General features: G+C 42.5%; 5 non-coding genes across 5 annotated transcripts; all 5 read left to right on the top strand.

The window, feature by feature from the left end:
- The first annotated feature begins 275 nt into the window (after nt 1–275).
- Nucleotides 276–347, top strand: trnag-ucc (transfer RNA glycine (anticodon UCC)). The gene has a single exon. It is a non-coding gene; the product is annotated as a tRNA-Gly (tRNA).
- A 2,404-nt stretch (nt 348–2,751) lies between these two features.
- On the top strand, nt 2,752–2,823 carry trnag-ucc (transfer RNA glycine (anticodon UCC)). The gene has a single exon. It is a non-coding gene; the product is annotated as a tRNA-Gly (tRNA).
- Nucleotides 2,824–5,227: 2,404 nt separating this feature from the next.
- Nucleotides 5,228–5,299, top strand: trnag-ucc (transfer RNA glycine (anticodon UCC)). Its single transcript has one exon. It is a non-coding gene; the product is annotated as a tRNA-Gly (tRNA).
- Nucleotides 5,300–15,130: 9,831 nt separating this feature from the next.
- Nucleotides 15,131–15,202, top strand: trnag-ucc (transfer RNA glycine (anticodon UCC)). Its single transcript has one exon. It is a non-coding gene; the product is annotated as a tRNA-Gly (tRNA).
- A 2,401-nt stretch (nt 15,203–17,603) lies between these two features.
- trnag-ucc (transfer RNA glycine (anticodon UCC)) lies at nt 17,604–17,675 on the top strand. Its single transcript has one exon. It is a non-coding gene; the product is annotated as a tRNA-Gly (tRNA).
- Nucleotides 17,676–17,908: the final 233 nt, after the last annotated feature.

Consider the following 17,908-nt stretch of genomic DNA (forward strand, 5'->3'; position numbering starts at 1 on the left):
AGTTTTGATTGTGTGACAGATCCCGGGTTGCGGTGAGATTTTGTTGATATTTTAGCTGTGGATTTATCTGAGATGATGATAAATGCTGGTTTGTGTGCATGAGAAAGTGTGAATGAAAAGGTATAATGAGAAGTATGGAACGAGTAAAAGTCAGTCTTTTATTAGTGGTGAATTGCAATATTTCAGCGTAAAATTTGCAAGAAGACTGAAATTTCGAATGAAGAACTATTGGTCGAATTGCACATTAGCTGATGTGTGGAGGACATGTCCCAGTTGCGATGGTGGTATAGTGGTGAGCATAGCTGCCTTCCAAGCAGTTGACCCGGGTTCGATTCCCGGCCATCGCATGCGGTGGCTTTTAAACCGCTCAACACCAAAAAGACCACTTTCCGCAGTGGGAATGAAACACTTCGATATGCACAGAAGCTTGAGTCAGCCACACGAACGGCGCCAAACCTCTGCAGTGCGGTTTCCCACCACTTTGAAATTGAGGAGGGACCCTAGAAGATTAAGGAGTCAGGGCGATACCCGTTTCAAATAAACTGGCGTCTTGACAGAAATCCTGAGTTTTTCATTTTATTTCTAGATTTCCCTCCTTTCAACATTACTCCCAGTGTTTTTGTGAAATACAGCCTAATATCAAGTGAAAACTGTCTGGGCAGTCCATTGTTTATGGGCACAGCATTACTTATGATATCAGGTCGGTTATTTTATTTTTGAATCGAAATGTACACCAATCTGATTGTGTCGTGCACAGACAGAATCTGTTTGCTGACTTCATTCACCCTGACAGACTCTTGAGTATTTCTGCGGGTTGGTTGCAATTCCCACTTGTGGTCAGTAGCGGTCACTAACTTGTGCAACAATGAAGTTCCCAGATCAGAGAGAATAAGAAAACAGACAATAATTGTTGCCCTTGTGTTGGACGGTGCAGGTCAGAAATAGGAGGAGTGGAGACCAGCTGCTTTTATATTTCCATTAATGAGCAAATGACTCGGTAAAACTCTGAGAGATGATAGAAATAACCACACGGTGAGTGAAAGTTCAATCCAAGATGAAGCTGAAAAGGAATCACACGTTGTTACCTGATGAAGGAGCAGCTATTGCTTCCAAATAAAGCTGTTGGACTATACGCTGGTGTTATGTGGTTTTTAACATTGTCCACTCCAGTCCAACACCGGCTCCTCCACGTCATCATCCAAGATAGTCATCATGGAATTGTTAAGGGAAGATAGTGTCGGATGAACTTGACTGATTTGCTTTAAAGGATAAAGAAGAAGGAAGTGTTTGTGATGTAGACCAACCTGATGATAAGAAGAATACTGCATGTGTTTTGAAATAGTTGAGTTCCTCAAGGTTCAGAAACTGAACAGAAATTGCCGGAGAATCTGAGCAGTGTTGCACCTTCAGTGGGGAGAAAGCAGTGTTGCCATTTTGGGTTTGGTATGCCCCATTTGATGAAGTTTCGCAATTCTTTGATTTTACCCCAGGCTTCAGTATTAGTCACCTGTTTGTCTGGTGTATCTATCACTGATGTGGAATTGGTGTCGGATATCAAATTTGCAGATGATAAAACATTAGTCATTGGTTTTGGGGAAGCTGTCTGCAGACTGTGGAATGCAATTCCCAGTTTGTTTAAATGGACCATTGATTTATTAGTGAGGGACTGGGGGAGGTACTTATTGTGAAAAGCATTGAGATGGATCTTTGATTTACTGTTGCGTGGACAGGGGGATTATGGATTTATAAAGGAAATGAGGGACAATTTTTTTACACATCGAGTGCTTGGTGCGTGCAATGAACTGTCAGAGAAAGTGGTGGACGCAGGTACAGTTACAACGTTGAAAAGACGCTTGGATAAGTTCACGAATAGGAAAGGTTTAGAGAGATATGACCAAATGCTCGCAAATGGGAAATGTTCAATTGCATGCAGGTGGTTACAGTTGTGTTTGGGGAAATGGTCAGCATAAACTGGCTGGACCTAAGGATCTGTTTCCATGCTGTATGACACTCTGATTCTAAAACTTTGAAAATCAGCCTGGTTTCTCTCCCTCCCAGCTGCGACTCCACCCTCCCCCTCTTCTACAATGTAACAGAGAAAACTACAAATCGATCAAGAGAATGGAAGTGCGGATTAATACAGATTTCTCGAGAGATTTCTGCTTCGTGAACTGTTACCAGGAGTTTCCTCTTCTCCAGAATTACTGCAGCATGTACTCAGTCTAACAGTTCCTTCTTTTTGCCTTTTTGTTTGTGGAAAACCCTTCAGAAATGTTAAAAGCGGAAAGTAGTACAGATGCGGTAAATCAGAAAGAAAAAGCAAAGTTGGTGGGAAAAGTGTATGAAGAGAAAGGCGAAAGTGGGTACTGCCACTGGTGGAGATGAGAGTGGTGGTGGAAAAGCAGAGCAGGTCAGACAGCATCCGAGGAGCAGGAGAATGGATGTTTGGGGCAAAAGCGTTTGTGAGAAGTTGACAAGTTTTGATTGTGTGACAGATCCCGGGTTGCGGTGAGATTTTGTTGATATTTTAGCTGTGGATTTATCTGAGATGATGATAAATGCTGGTTTGTGTGCATGAGAAAGTGTGAATGAAAAGGTATAATGAGAAGTATGGAACGAGTAAAAGTCAGTCTTTTATTAGTGGTGAATTGCAATATTTCAGCGTAAAATTTGCAAGAAGACTGAAATTTCGAATGAAGAACTATTGGTCGAATTGCACATTAGCTGATGTGTGGAGGACATGTCCCAGTTGCGATGGTGGTATAGTGGTGAGCATAGCTGCCTTCCAAGCAGTTGACCCGGGTTCGATTCCCGGCCATCGCATGCTGCGGCTTTTAAACCGCTCAACACCAAAAAGACCACTTTCCGCAGTGGGAATGAAACACTTCGATATGCACAGAAGCTTGAGTCAGCCACACGAACGGCGCCAAACCTCTGCAGTGCGGTTTCCCACCACTTTGAAATTGAGGAGGGACCCTAGAAGATTAAGGAGTCAGGGCGATACCCGTTTCAAATAAACTGGCGTCTTGACAGAAATCCTGAGTTTTTCATTTTATTTCTAGATTTCCCTCCTTTCAACATTACTCGCAGTGTTTTTGTGAAATACAGCCTAATATCAAGTGAAAACTGTCTGGGCAGTCCATTGTTTATGGGCACAGCATTACTTATGATATCAGGTCGGTTATTTTATTTTTGAATCGAAATGTACACCAATCTGATTGTGTCGTGCACAGACAGAATCTGTTTGCTGACTTCATTCACCCTGACAGACTCTTGAGTATTTCTGCGGGTTGGTTGCAATTCCCACTTGTGGTCAGTAGCGGTCACTAACTTGTGCAACAATGAAGTTCCCAGATCAGAGAGAATAAGAAAACAGACAATAATTGTTGCCCTTGTGTTGGACGGTGCAGGTCAGAAATAGGAGGAGTGGAGACCAGCTGCTTTTATATTTCCATTAATGAGCAAATGACTCGGTAAAACTCTGAGAGATGATAGAAATAACCACACGGTGAGTGAAAGTTCAATCCAAGATGAAGCTGAAAAGGAATCACACATTGTTACCTGATGAAGGAGCAGCTATTGCTTCCAAATAAAGCTGTTGGACTATACGCTGGTGTTATGTGGTTTTTAACATTGTCCACTCCAGTCCAACACCGGCTCCTCCACGTCATCATCCAAGATAGTCATCATGGAATTGTTAAGGGAAGATAGTGTCGGATGAACTTGACTGATTTGCTTTAAAGGATAAAGAAGAAGGAAGTGTTTGTGATGTAGACCAACCTGATGATAAGAAGAATACTGCATGTGTTTTGAAATAGTTGAGTTCCTCAAGGTTCAGAAACTGAACAGAAATTGCCGGAGAATCTGAGCAGTGTTGCACCTTCAGTGGGGAGAAAGCAGTGTTGCCATTTTGGGTTTGGTATGTCCCCATTTGATGAAGTTTCGCAATTCTTTGATTTTTTCCCAGGCTTCAGTATTAGTCACCTGTTTGTCTGGTGTATCTATCACTGATGTGGAATTGGTGTCGGATATCAAATTTGCAGATGATAAAACATTAGTCATTGGTTTTGGGGAAGCTGTCTGCAGACTGTGGAATGCAATTCCCAGTTTGTTTAAATGGACCATTGATTTATTAGTGAGGGACTGGGGGAGGTACTTATTGTGAAAAGCATTGAGATGGATCTTTGATTTACTGTTGCGTGGACAGGGGGATTATGGATTTAAAAGGAAATGAGGGACAATTTTTTTACACATCGAGTGCTTGGTGCGTGCAATGAACTGTCAGAGAAAGTGGTGGACGCAGGTACAGTTACAACGTTGAAAAGACGCTTGGATAAGTTCACGAATAGGAAAGGTTTAGAGAGATATGACCAAATGCTCGCAAATGGGAAATGTTCAATTGCATGCAGGTGGTTACAGTTGTGTTTGGGGAAATGGTCAGCATAAACTGGCTGGACCTAAGGATCTGTTTCCATGCTGTATGACACTCTGATTCTAAAACTTTGAAAATCAGCCTGGTTTCTCTCCCTCCCAGCTGCGACTCCACCCTCCCCCTCTTCTACAATGTAACAGAGAAAACTACAAATCGATCAAGAGAATGGAAGTGCGGATTAATACAGATTTCTCGAGAGATTTCTGCTTCGTGAACTGTTACCAGGAGTTTCCTCTTCTCCAGAATTACTGCAGCATGTACTCAGTCTAAGAGTTCCTTCTTTTTGCCTTTTTGTTTGTGGAAAACCCTTCAGAAATGTTAAAAGCGGAAAGTAGTACAGATGCGGTAAATCAGAAAGAAAAAGCAAAGTTGGTGGGAAAAGTGTATGAAGAGAAAGGCGAAAGTGGGTACTGCCACTGGTGGAGATGAGAGTGGTGGTGGAAAAGCAGAGCAGGTCAGACAGCATCCGAGGAGCAGGAGAATGGATGTTTGGGGCAAAAGCGTTTGTGAGAAGTTGACAAGTTTTGATTGTGTGACAGATCCCGGGTTGCGGTGAGATTTTGTTGATATTTTAGCTGTGGATTTATCTGAGATGATGATAAATGCTGGTTTGTGTGCATGAGAAAGTGTGAATGAAAAGGTATAATGAGAAGTATGGAACGAGTAAAAGTCAGTCTTTTATTAGTGGTGAATTGCAATATTTCAGCGTAAAATTTGCAAGAAGACTGAAATTTCGAATGAAGAACTATTGGTCGAATTGCACATTAGCTGATGTGTGGAGGACATGTCCCAGTTGCGATGGTGGTATAGTGGTGAGCATAGCTGCCTTCCAAGCAGTTGACCCGGGTTCGATTCCCGGCCATCGCATGCGGTGGCTTTTAAACCGCTCAACACCAAAAAGACCACTTTCCGCAGTGGGAATGAAACACTTCGATATGCACAGAAGCTTGAGTCAGCCACACGAACGGCGCCAAACCTCTGCAGTGCGGTTTCCCACCACTTTGAAATTGAGGAGGGACCCTAGAAGATTAAGGAGTCAGGGCGATACCCGTTTCAAATAAACTGGCGTCTTGACAGAAATCCTGAGTTTTTCATTTTATTTCTAGATTTCCCTCCTTTCAACATTACTCGCAGTGTTTTTGTGAAATACAGCCTAATATCAAGTGAAAACTGTCTGGGCAGTCCATTGTTTATGGGCACAGCATTACTTATGATATCAGGTCGGTTATTTTATTTTTGAATCGAAATGTACACCAATCTGATTGTGTCGTGCACAGACAGAATCTGTTTGCTGACTTCATTCACCCTGACAGACTCTTGAGTATTTCTGCGGGTTGGTTGCAATTCCCACTTGTGGTCAGTAGCGGTCACTAACTTGTGCAACAATGAAGTTCCCAGATCAGAGAGAATAAGAAAACAGACAATAATTGTTGCCCTTGTGTTGGACGGTGCAGGTCAGAAATAGGAGGAGTGGAGACCAGCTGCTTTTATATTTCCATTAATGAGCAAATGACTCGGTCAAACTCTGAGAGATGATAGAAATAACCACACGGTGAGTGAAAGTTCAATCCAAGATGAAGCTGAAAAGGAATCACACATTGTTACCTGATGAAGGAGCAGCTATTGCTTCCAAATAAAGCTGTTGGACTATACGCTGGTGTTATGTGGTTTTTAACATTGTCCACTCCAGTCCAACACCGGCTCCTCCACGTCATCATCCAAGATAGTCATCATGGAATTGTTAAGGGAAGATAGTGTCGGATGAACTTGACTGATTTGCTTTAAAGGATAAAGAAGAAGGAAGTGTTTGTGATGTAGACCAACCTGATGATAAGAAGAATACTGCATGTGTTTTGAAATAGTTGAGTTCCTCAAGGTTCAGAAACTGAACAGAAATTGCCGGAGAATCTGAGCAGTGTTGCACCTTCAGTGGGGAGAAAGCAGTGTTGCCATTTTGGGTTTGGTATGTCCCCATTTGATGAAGTTTCGCAATTCTTTGATTTTCCCCAGGCTTCAGTATTAGTCACCTGTTTGTCTGGTGTATCTATCACTGATGTGGAATTGGTGTCGGATATCAAATTTGCAGATGATAAAACATTAGTCATTGGTTTTGGGGAAGCTGTCTGCAGACTGTGGAATGCAATTCCCAGTTTGTTTAAATGGACCATTGATTTATTAGTGAGGGACTGGGGGAGGTACTTATTGTGAAAAGCATTGAGATGGATCTTTGATTTACTGTTGCGTGGACAGGGGGATTATGGATTTAAAAGGAAATGAGGGACAATTTTTTTACACATCGAGTGCTTGGTGCGTGCAATGAACTGTCAGAGAAAGTGGTGGACGCAGGTACAGTTACAACGTTGAAAAGACGCTTGGATAAGTTCACGAATAGGAAAGGTTTAGAGAGATATGACCAAATGCTAGCAAATGGGAAATGTTCAATTGCATGCAGGTGGTTACAGTTGTGTTTGGGGAAATGGTCAGCATAAACTGGCTGGACCTAAGGATCTGTTTCCATGCTGTATGACACTCTGATTCTAAAACTTTGAAAATCAGCCTGGTTTCTCTCCCTCCCAGCTGCGACTCCACCCTCCCCCTCTTCTACAATGTAACAGAGAAAACTACAAATCGATCAAGAGAATGGAAGTGCGGATTAATACAGATTTCTCGAGAGATTTCTGCTTCGTGAACTGTTACCAGGAGTTTCCTCTTCTCCAGAATTACTGCAGCATGTACTCAGTCTAACAGTTCCTTCTTTTTGCCTTTTTGTTTGTGGAAAACCCTTCAGAAATGTTAAAAGCGGAAAGTAGTACAGATGCGGTAAATCAGAAAGAAAAAGCAAAGTTGGTGGGAAAAGTGTATGAAGAGAAAGGCGAAAGTGGGTAGTGCCACTGGTGGAGATGAGAGTGGTGGTGGAAAAGCAGAGCAGGTCAGACAGCATCCGAGGAGCAGGAGAATGGATGTTTGGGGCAAAAGCGTTTGTGAGAAGTTGACAAGTTTTGATTGTGCGACAGATCCCGGGTTGCGGTGAGATTTTGTTGATATTTTAGCTGTGGATTTATCTGAGATGATGATAAATGCTGGTTTGTGTGCATGAGAAAGTGTGAATGAAAAGGTATAATGAGAAGTATGGAACGAGTAAAAGTCAGTCTTTTATTAGTGGTGAATTGCAATATTTCAGCGTAAAATTTGCAAGAAGACTGAAATTTCGAGTGAAGAACTATTGGTCGAATTGCACATTAGCTGATGTGTGGAGGACATGTCCCAGTTGCGATGGTGGTATAGTGGTGAGCATATCTGACTTCCAAGCCGTTGACCCGGGTTCGATTCCCGGCCATCGCATGCGGCGGCTTTTAAACCGCTCAACACCAAAAAGACCACTTTCCGCAGTGGGAATGAAACACTTCGATATGCACAGAAGCTTGAGTCAGCCACACGAACGGCGCCAAACCTCTGCAGTGCGGTTTCCCACCACTTTGAAATTGAGGAGGGACCCTAGAAGATTAAGGAGTCAGGGCGATACCCGTTTCAAATAAACTGGCGTCTTGACAGAAATCCTGAGTTTTTCATTTTATTTCTAGATTTCCCTCCTTTCAACATTACTCGCAGTGTTTTTGTGAAATACAGCCTAATATCAAGTGAAAACTGTCTGGGCAGTCAATTGTTTATGGGCACAGCATTACTTATGATATCAGGTCGGTTATTTTATTTTTGAATCGAAATGTACACCAATCTGATTGTGTCGTGCACAGACAGAATCTGTTTGCTGACTTCATTCACCCTGACAGACTCTTGAGTATTTCTGCGGGTTGGTTGCAATTCCCACTTGTGGTCAGTAGCGGTCACTAACTGTGCAACAATGAAGTTCCCAGATCAGAGAGAATAAGAAAACAGACAATAATTGTTGCCCTTGTGTTGGACGGTGCAGGTCAGAAATAGGAGGAGTGGAGACCAGCTGCTTTTATATTTCCATTAATGAGCAAATGACTCGGTCAAACTCTGAGAGATGATAGAAATAACCACACGGTGAGTGAAAGTTCAATCCAAGATGAAGCTGAAAAGGAATCACACATTGTTACCTGATGAAGGAGCAGCTATTGCTTCCAAATAAAGCTGTTGGACTATACGCTGGTGTTATGTGGTTTTTAACATTGTCCACTCCAGTCCAACACCGGCCTCTCCACGTCATCATCCAAGATAGTCATCATGGAATTGTTAAGGGAAGATAGTGTCGGATGAACTTGACTGATTTGCTTTAAAGGATAAAGAAGAAGGAAGTGTTTGTGATGTAGACCAACCTGATGATAAGAAGAATACTGCATGTGTTTTGAAATAGTTGAGTTCCTCAAGGTTCAGAAACTGAACAGAAATTGCCGGAGAATCTGAGCAGTGTTGCACCTTCAGTGGGGAGAAAGCAGTGTTGCCATTTTGGGTTTGGTATGTCCCCATTTGATGAAGTTTCGCAATTCTTTGATTTTTCCCCAGGCTTCAGTATTAGTCACCTGTTTGTCTGGTGTATCTATCACTGATGTGGAATTGGTGTCGGATATCAAATTTGCAGATGATAAAACATTAGTCATTGGTTTTGGGGAAGCTGTCTGCAGACTGTGGAATGCAATTCCCAGTTTGTTTAAATGGACCATTGATTTATTAGTGAGGGACTGGGGGAGGTACTTATTGTGAAAAGCATTGAGATGGATCTTTGATTTACTGTTGCGTGGACAGGGGGATTATGGATTTAAAAAGGAAATGAGGGACAATTTTTTTACACATCGAGTGCTTGGTGCGTGCAATGAACTGTCAGAGAAAGTGGTGGACGCAGGTACAGTTACAACGTTGAAAAGACGCTTGGATAAGTTCACGAATAGGAAAGGTTTAGAGAGATATGACCAAATGCTAGCAAATGGGAAATGTTCAATTGCATGCAGGTGGTTACAGTTGTGTTTGGGGAAATGGTCAGCATAAACTGGCTGGACCTAAGGATCTGTTTCCATGCTGTATGACACTCTGATTCTAAAACTTTGAAAATCAGCCTGGTTTCTCTCCCTCCCAGCTGCGACTCCAACCTCCCCCTCTTCTACAATGTAACAGAGAAAACTACAAATCGATCAAGAGAATGGAAGTGCGGATTAATACAGATTTCTCGAGAGATTTCTGCTTCGTGAACTGTTACCAGGAGTTTCCTCTTCTCCAGAATTACTGCAGCATGTACTCAGTCTAAGAGTTCCTTCTTTTTGCCTTTTTGTTTGTGGAAAACCCTTCAGAAATGTTAAAAGCGGAAAGTAGTACAGATGCGGTAAATCAGAAAGAAAAAGCAAAGTTGGTGGGAAAAGTGTATGAAGAGAAAGGCGAAAGTGGGTAGTGCCACTGGTGGAGATGAGAGTGGTGGTGGAAAAGCAGAGCAGGTCAGACAGCATCCGAGGAGCAGGAGAATGGATGTTTGGGGCAAAAGCGTTTGTGAGAAGTTGACAAGTTTTGATTGTGCGACAGATCCCGGGTTGCGGTGAGATTTTGTTGATATTTTAGCTGTGGATTTATCTGAGATGATGATAAATGCTGGTTTGTGTGCATGAGAAAGTGTGAATGAAAAGGTATAATGAGAAGTATGGAACGAGTAAAAGTCAGTCTTTTATTAGTGGTGAATTGCAATATTTCAGCGTAAAATTTGCAAGAAGACTGAAATTTCGAGTGAAGAACTATTGGTCGAATTGCACATTAGCTGATGTGTGGAGGACATGTCCCAGTTGCGATGGTGGTATAGTGGTGAGCATATCTGACTTCCAAGCCGTTGACCCGGGTTCGATTCCCGGCCATCGCATGCGGCGGCTTTTAAACCGCTCAACACCAAAAAGACCACTTTCCGCAGTGGGAATGAAACACTTCGATATGCACAGAAGCTTGAGTCAGCCACACGAACGGCGCCAAACCTCTGCAGTGCGGTTTCCCACCACTTTGAAATTGAGGAGGGACCCTAGAAGATTAAGGAGTCAGGGCGATACCCGTTTCAAATAAACTGGCGTCTTGACAGAAATCCTGAGTTTTTCATTTTATTTCTAGATTTCCCTCCTTTCAACATTACTCGCAGTGTTTTTGTGAAATACAGCCTAATATCAAGTGAAAACTGTCTGGGCAGTCAATTGTTTATGGGCACAGCATTACTTATGATATCAGGTCGGTTATTTTATTTTTGAATCGAAATGTACACCAATCTGATTGTGTCGTGCACAGACAGAATCTGTTTGCTGACTTCATTCACCCTGACAGACTCTTGAGTATTTCTGCGGGTTGGTTGCAATTCCCACTTGTGGTCAGTAGCGGTCACTAACTTGTGCAACAATGAAGTTCCCAGATCAGAGAGAATAAGAAAACAGACAATAATTGTTGCCCTTGTGTTGGACGGTGCAGGTCAGAAATAGGAGGAGTGGAGACCAGCTGCTTTTATATTTCCATTAATGAGCAAATGACTCGGTAAAACTCTGAGAGATGATAGAAATAACCACACGGTGAGTGAAAGTTCAATCCAAGATGAAGCTGAAAAGGAATCACACATTGTTACCTGATGAAGGAGCAGCTATTGCTTCCAAATAAAGCTGTTGGACTATACGCTGGTGTTATGTGGTTTTTAACATTGTCCACTCCAGTCCAACACCGGCTCCTCCACGTCATCATCCAAGATAGTCATCATGGAATTGTTAAGGGAAGATAGTGTCGGATGAACTTGACTGATTTGCTTTAAAGGATAAAGAAGAAGGAAGTGTTTGTGATGTAGACCAACCTGATGATAAGAAGAATACTGCATGTGTTTTGAAATAGTTGAGTTCCTCAAGGTTCAGAAACTGAACAGAAATTGCCGGAGAATCTGAGCAGTGTTGCACCTTCAGTGGGGAGAAAGCAGTGTTGCCATTTTGGGTTTGGTATGCCCCATTTGATGAAGTTTCGCAATTCTTTGATTTTTCCCCAGGCTTCAGTATTAGTCACCTGTTTGTCTGGTGTATCTATCACTGATGTGGAATTGGTGTCGGATATCAAATTTGCAGATGATAAAACATTAGTCATTGGTTTTGGGGAAGCTGTCTGCAGACTGTGGAATGCAATTCCCAGTTTGTTTAAATGTACCATTGATTTATTAGTGAGGGACTGGGGGAGGTACTTATTGTGAAAAGCATTGAGATGGATCTTTGATTTACTGTTGCGTGGACAGGGGGATTATGGATTTATAAAGGAAATGAGGGACAATTGTTTTACACATCGAGTGCTTGGTGCGTGCAATGAACTGTCAGAGAAAGTGGTGGACGCAGGTACAGTTACAACGTTGAAAAGACGCTTGGATAAGTTCACGAATAGGAAAGGTTTAGAGAGATATGACCAAATGCTCGCAAATGGGAAATGTTCAATTGCATGCAGGTGGTTACAGTTGTGTTTGGGGAAATGGTCAGCATAAACTGGCTGGACCTAAGGATCTGTTTCCATGCTGTATGACACTCTGATTCTAAAACTTTGAAAATCAGCCTGGTTTCTCTCCCTCCCAGCTGCGACTCCACCCTCCCCCTCTTCTACAATGTAACAGAGAAAACTACAAATCGATCAAGAGAATGGAAGTGCGGATTAATACAGATTTCTCGAGAGATTTCTGCTTCGTGAACTGTTACCAGGAGTTTCCTCTTCTCCAGAATTACTGCAGCATGTACTCAGTCTAAGAGTTCCTTCTTTTTGCCTTTTTGTTTGTGGAAAACCCTTCAGAAATGTTAAAAGCGGAAAGTAGTACAGATGCGGTAAATCAGAAAGAAAAAGCAAAGTTGGTGGGAAAAGTGTATGAAGAGAAAGGCGAAAGTGGGTAGTGCCACTGGTGGAGATGAGAGTGGTGGTGGAAAAGCAGAGCAGGTCAGACAGCATCCGAGGAGCAGGAGAATGGATGTTTGGGGCAAAAGCGTTTGTGAGAAGTTGACAAGTTTTGATTGTGTGACAGATCCCGGGTTGCGGTGAGATTTTGTTGATATTTTAGCTGTGGATTTATCTGAGATGATGATAAATGCTGGTTTGTGTGCATGAGAAAGTGTGAACGAAAAGGTATAATGAGAAGTATGGAACGAGTAAAAGTCAGTCTTTTATTAGTGGTGAATTGCAATATTTCAGCGTAAAATTTGCAAGAAGACTGAAATTTCGAATGAAGAACTATTGGTCGAATTGCACATTAGCTGATGTGTGGAGGACATGTCCCAGTTGCGATGGTGGTATAGTGGTGAGCATATCTGACTTCCAAGCCGTTGACCCGGGTTCGATTCCCGGCCATCGCATGCGGCGGCTTTTAAACCGCTCAACACCAAAAAGACCACTTTCCGCAGTGGGAATGAAACACTTCGATATGCACAGAAGCTTGAGTCAGCCACACGAACGGCGCCAAACCTCTGCAGTGCGGTTTCCCACCACTTTGAAATTGAGGAGGGACCCTAGAAGATTAAGGAGTCAGGGCGATACCCGTTTCAAATAAACTGGCGTCTTGACAGAAATCCTGAGTTTTTCATTTTATTTCTAGATTTCCCTCCTTTCAACATTACTCCCAGTGTTTTTGTGAAATACAGCCTAATATCAAGTGAAAACTGTCTGGGCAGTCAATTGTTTATGGGCACAGCATTACTTATGATATCAGGTCGGTTATTTTATTTTTGAATCGAAATGTACACCAATCTGATTGTGTCGTGCACAGACAGAATCTGTTTGCTGACTTCATTCACCCTGACAGACTCTTGAGTATTTCTGCGGGTTGGTTGCAATTCCCACTTGTGGTCAGTAGCGGTCACTAACTTGTGCAACAATGAAGTTCCCAGATCAGAGAGAATAAGAAAACAGACAATAATTGTTGCCCTTGTGTTGGACGGTGCAGGTCAGAAATAGGAGGAGTGGAGACCAGCTGCTTTTATATTTCCATTAATGAGCAAATGACTCGGTAAAACTCTGAGAGATGATAGAAATAACCACACGGTGAGTGAAAGTTCAATCCAAGATGAAGCTGAAAAGGAATCACACGTTGTTACCTGATGAAGGAGCAGCTATTGCTTCCAAATAAAGCTGTTGGACTATACGCTGGTGTTATGTGGTTTTTAACATTGTCCACTCCAGTCCAACACCGGCTCCTCCACGTCATCATCCAAGATAGTCATCATGGAATTGTTAAGGGAAGATAGTGTCGGATGAACTTGACTGATTTGCTTTAAAGGATAAAGAAGAAGGAAGTGTTTGTGATGTAGACCAACCTGATGATAAGAAGAATACTGCATGTGTTTTGAAATAGTTGAGTTCCTCAAGGTTCAGAAACTGAACAGAAATTGCCGGAGAATCTGAGCAGTGTTGCACCTTCAGTGGGGAGAAAGCAGTGTTGCCATTTTGGGTTTGGTATGCCCCATTTGATGAAGTTTCGCAATTCTTTGATTTTACCCCAGGCTTCAGTATTAGTCACCTGTTTGTCTGGTGTATCTATCACTGATGTGGAATTGGTGTCGGATATCAAATTTGCAGATGATAAAACATTAGTCATTGGTTTTGGGGAAGCTGTCTGCAGACTGTGGAATGCAATTCCCAGTTTGTTTAAATGGACCATTGATTTATTAGTGAGGGACTGGGGGAGGTACTTATTGTGAAAAGCATTGAGATGGATCTTTGATTTACTGTTGCGTGGACAGGGGGATTATGGATTTAAAAAGGAAATGAGGGACAATTTTTTTACACATCGAGTGCTTGGTGCGTGCAATGAACTGTCAGAGAAAGTGGTGGACGCAGGTACAGTTACAACGTTGAAAAGACGCTTGGATAAGTTCACGAATAGGAAAGGTTTAGAGAGATATGACCAAATGCTCGCAAATGGGAAATGTTCAATTGCATGCAGGTGGTTACAGTTGTGTTTGGGGAAATGGTCAGCATAAACTGGCTGGACCTAAGGATCTGTTTCCATGCTGTATGACACTCTGATTGTAAAACTTTGAAAATCAGCCTGGTTTCTCTCCCTCCCAGCTGCGACTCCACCCTCCCCCTCTTCTACAATGTAACAGAGAAAACTACAAATCGATCAAGAGAATGGAAGTGCGGATTAATACAGATTTCTCGAGAGATTTCTGCTTCGTGAACTGTTACCAGGAGTTTCCTCTTCTCCAGAATTACTGCAGCATGTACTCAGTCTAAGAGTTCCTTCTTTTTGCCTTTTTGTTTGTGGAAAACCCTTCAGAAATGTTAAAAGCGGAAAGTAGTACAGATGCGGTAAATCAGAAAGAAAAAGCAAAGTTGGTGGGAAAAGTGTATGAAGAGAAAGGCGAAAGTGGGTAGTGCCACTGGTGGAGATGAGAGTGGTGGTGGAAAAGCAGAGCAGGTCAGACAGCATCCGAGGAGCAGGAGAATGGATGTTTGGGGCAAAAGCGTTTGTGAGAAGTTGACAAGTTTTGATTGTGTGACAGATCCCGGGTTGCGGTGAGATTTTGTTGATATTTTAGCTGTGGATTTATCTGAGATGATGATAAATGCTGGTTTGTGTGCATGAGAAAGTGTGAATGAAAAGGCATAATGAGAAGTATGGAAGGAGTAAAAGTCAGTCTTTTATTAGTGGTGAATTGCAATATTTCAGCGTAAAATTTGCAAGAAGACTGAAATTTCGAATGAAGAACTATTGGTCGAATTGCACATTAGCTGATGTGTGGAGGACATGTCGCAGTTGCGATGGTGGTGTAGTGGTGAGCATAGCTGCCTTCCAAGCAGTTGACCCGGGTTCGATTCCCGGCCATCGCATGCGGCGGCTTTTAAACCGCTCAACACCAAAAAGACCACTTTCCACAGTGGAACTGAAACACTTCAATAAGCACAGAAGCTTGAGTCAGCCACACGAACGGCGCCAAACCTCTGCAGTGCGGTTTCCCACCACTTTGAAATTGAGGAGGGACCCTAGAAGATTAAGGAGTCAGGGCGATACCCGTTTCAAATAAACTGGCGTCTTGACAGAAATCCTGAGTTTTTCATTTTATTTCTAGATTTCCCTCCTTTCAACATTACTCGCAGTGTTTTTGTGAAATACAGCCTAATATCAAGTGAAAACTGTCTGGGCAGTCCATTGTTTATGGGCACAGCATTACTTATGATATCAGGTCGGTTATTTTATTTTTGAATCGAAATGTACACCAATCTGATTGTGTCGTGCACAGACAGAATCTGTTTGCTGACTTCATTCACCCTGACAGACTCTTGAGTATTTCTGCGGGTTGGTTGCAATTCCCACTTGTGGTCAGTAGCGGTCACTAACTTGTGCAACAATGAAGTTCCCAGATCAGAGAGAATAAGAAAACAGACAATAATTGTTGCCCTTGTGTTGGACGGTGCAGGTCAGAAATAGGAGGAGTGGAGACCAGCTGCTTTTATATTTCCATTAATGAGCAAATGACTCGGTAAAACTCTGAGAGATGATAGAAATAACCACACGGTGAGTGAAAGTTCAATCCAAGGTGAAGCTGAAAAGGAATCACACATTGTTACCTGATGAAGGAGCAGCTATTGCTTCCAAATAAAGCTGTTGGACTATACGCTGGTGTTATGTGGTTTTTAACATTGTCCACTCCAGTCCAACACCGGCTCCTCCACGTCATCATCCAAGATAGTCATCATGGAATTGTTAAGGGAAGATAGTGTCGGATGAACTTGACTGATTTGCTTTAAAGGATAAAGAAGAAGGAAGTGTTTGTGATGTAGACCAACCTGATGATAAGAAGAATACTGCATGTGTTTTGAAATAGTTGAGTTCCTCAAGGTTCAGAAACTGAACAGAAATTGCCGGAGAATCTGAGCAGTGTTGCACCTTCAGTGGGGAGAAAGCAGTGTTGCCATTTTGGGTTTGGTATGTCCCCATTTGATGAAGTTTCGCAATTCTTTGATTTTACCCCAGGCTTCAGTATTAGTCACCTGTTTGGTGTATCTATCACTGATGTGGAATTGGTGTCGGATATCAAATTTGCAGATGATAAAACATTAGTCATTGGTTTTGGGGAAGCTGTCTGCAGACTGTGGAATGCAATTCCCAGTTTGTTTAAATGGACCATTGATTTATTAGTGAGGGACTGGGGGAGGTACTTATTGTGAAAAGCATTGAGATGGATCTTTGATTTACTGTTGCGTGGACAGGGGGATTATGGATTTAAAAAGGAAATGAGGGACAATTTTTTTACACATCGAGTGCTTGGTGCGTGCAATGAACTGTCAGAGAAAGTGGTGGACGCAGGTACAGTTACAACGTTGAAAAGACGCTTGGATAAGTTCACGAATAGGAAAGGTTTAGAGAGATATGACCAAATGCTAGCAAATGGGAAATGTTCAATTGCATGCAGGTGGTTACAGTTGTGTTTGGGGAAATGGTCAGCATAAACTGGCTGGACCTAAGGATCTGTTTCCATGCTGTATGACACTCTGATTCTAAAACTTTGAAAATCAGCCTGGTTTCTCTCCCTCCCAGCTGCGACTCCACCCTCCCCCTCTTCTACAATGTAACAGAGAAAACTACAAATCGATCAAGAGAATGGAAGTGCGGATTAATACAGATTTCTCGAGAGATTTCTGCTTCGTGAACTGTTACCAGGAGTTTCCTCTTCTCCAGAATTACTGCAGCATGTACTCAGTCTAAGAGTTCCTTCTTTTTGCCTTTTTGTTTGTGGAAAACCCTTCAGAAATGTTAAAAGCGGAAAGTAGTACAGATGCGGTAAATCAGAAAGAAAAAGCAAAGTTGGTGGGAAAAGTGTATGAAGAGAAAGGCGAAAGTGGGTAGTGCCACTGGTGGAGATGAGAGTGGTGGTGGAAAAGCAGAGCAGGTCAGACAGCATCCGAGGAGCAGGAGAATGGATGTTTGGGGCAAAAGCGTTTGTGAGAAGTTGACAAGTTTTGATTGTGTGAGAGATCCCGGGTTGCGGTGAGATTTTGTTGATATTTTAGCTGTGGATTTATCTGAGATGATGATAAATGCTGGTTTGTGTGCATGAGAAAGTGTGAATGAAAAGGTATAATGAGAAGTATGGAACGAGTAAAAGTCAGTCTTTTATTAGTGGTGAATTGCAATATTTCAGCGTAAAATTAGCAAGAAGACTGAAATTTCGAATGAAGAACTATTGGTCGAATTGCACATTAGCTGATGTGTGGAGGACATGTCCCAGTTGCGATGGTGGTATAGTGGTGAGCATAGCTGCCTTCCAAGCCGTTGACCCGGGTTCGATTCCCGGCCATCGCATGCGGCGGCTTTTAAACCGCTCAACACCAAAAAGACCACTTTCCGCAGTGGGAATGAAACACTTCGATATGCACAGAAGCTTGAGTCAGCCACACGAACGGCGCCAAACCTCTGCAGTGCGGTTTCCCACCACTTTGAAATTGAGGAGGGACCCTAGAAGATTAAGGAGTCAGGGCGATACCCGTTTCAAATAAACTGGCGTCTTGACAGAAATCCTGAGTTTTTCATTTTAT

The sequence above is a fragment of the Hemiscyllium ocellatum genome, unplaced genomic scaffold (assembly GCF_020745735.1).
Source record: "Hemiscyllium ocellatum isolate sHemOce1 unplaced genomic scaffold, sHemOce1.pat.X.cur. scaffold_1594_pat_ctg1, whole genome shotgun sequence".
Classification (NCBI taxonomy): domain Eukaryota; kingdom Metazoa; phylum Chordata; class Chondrichthyes; order Orectolobiformes; family Hemiscylliidae; genus Hemiscyllium; species Hemiscyllium ocellatum.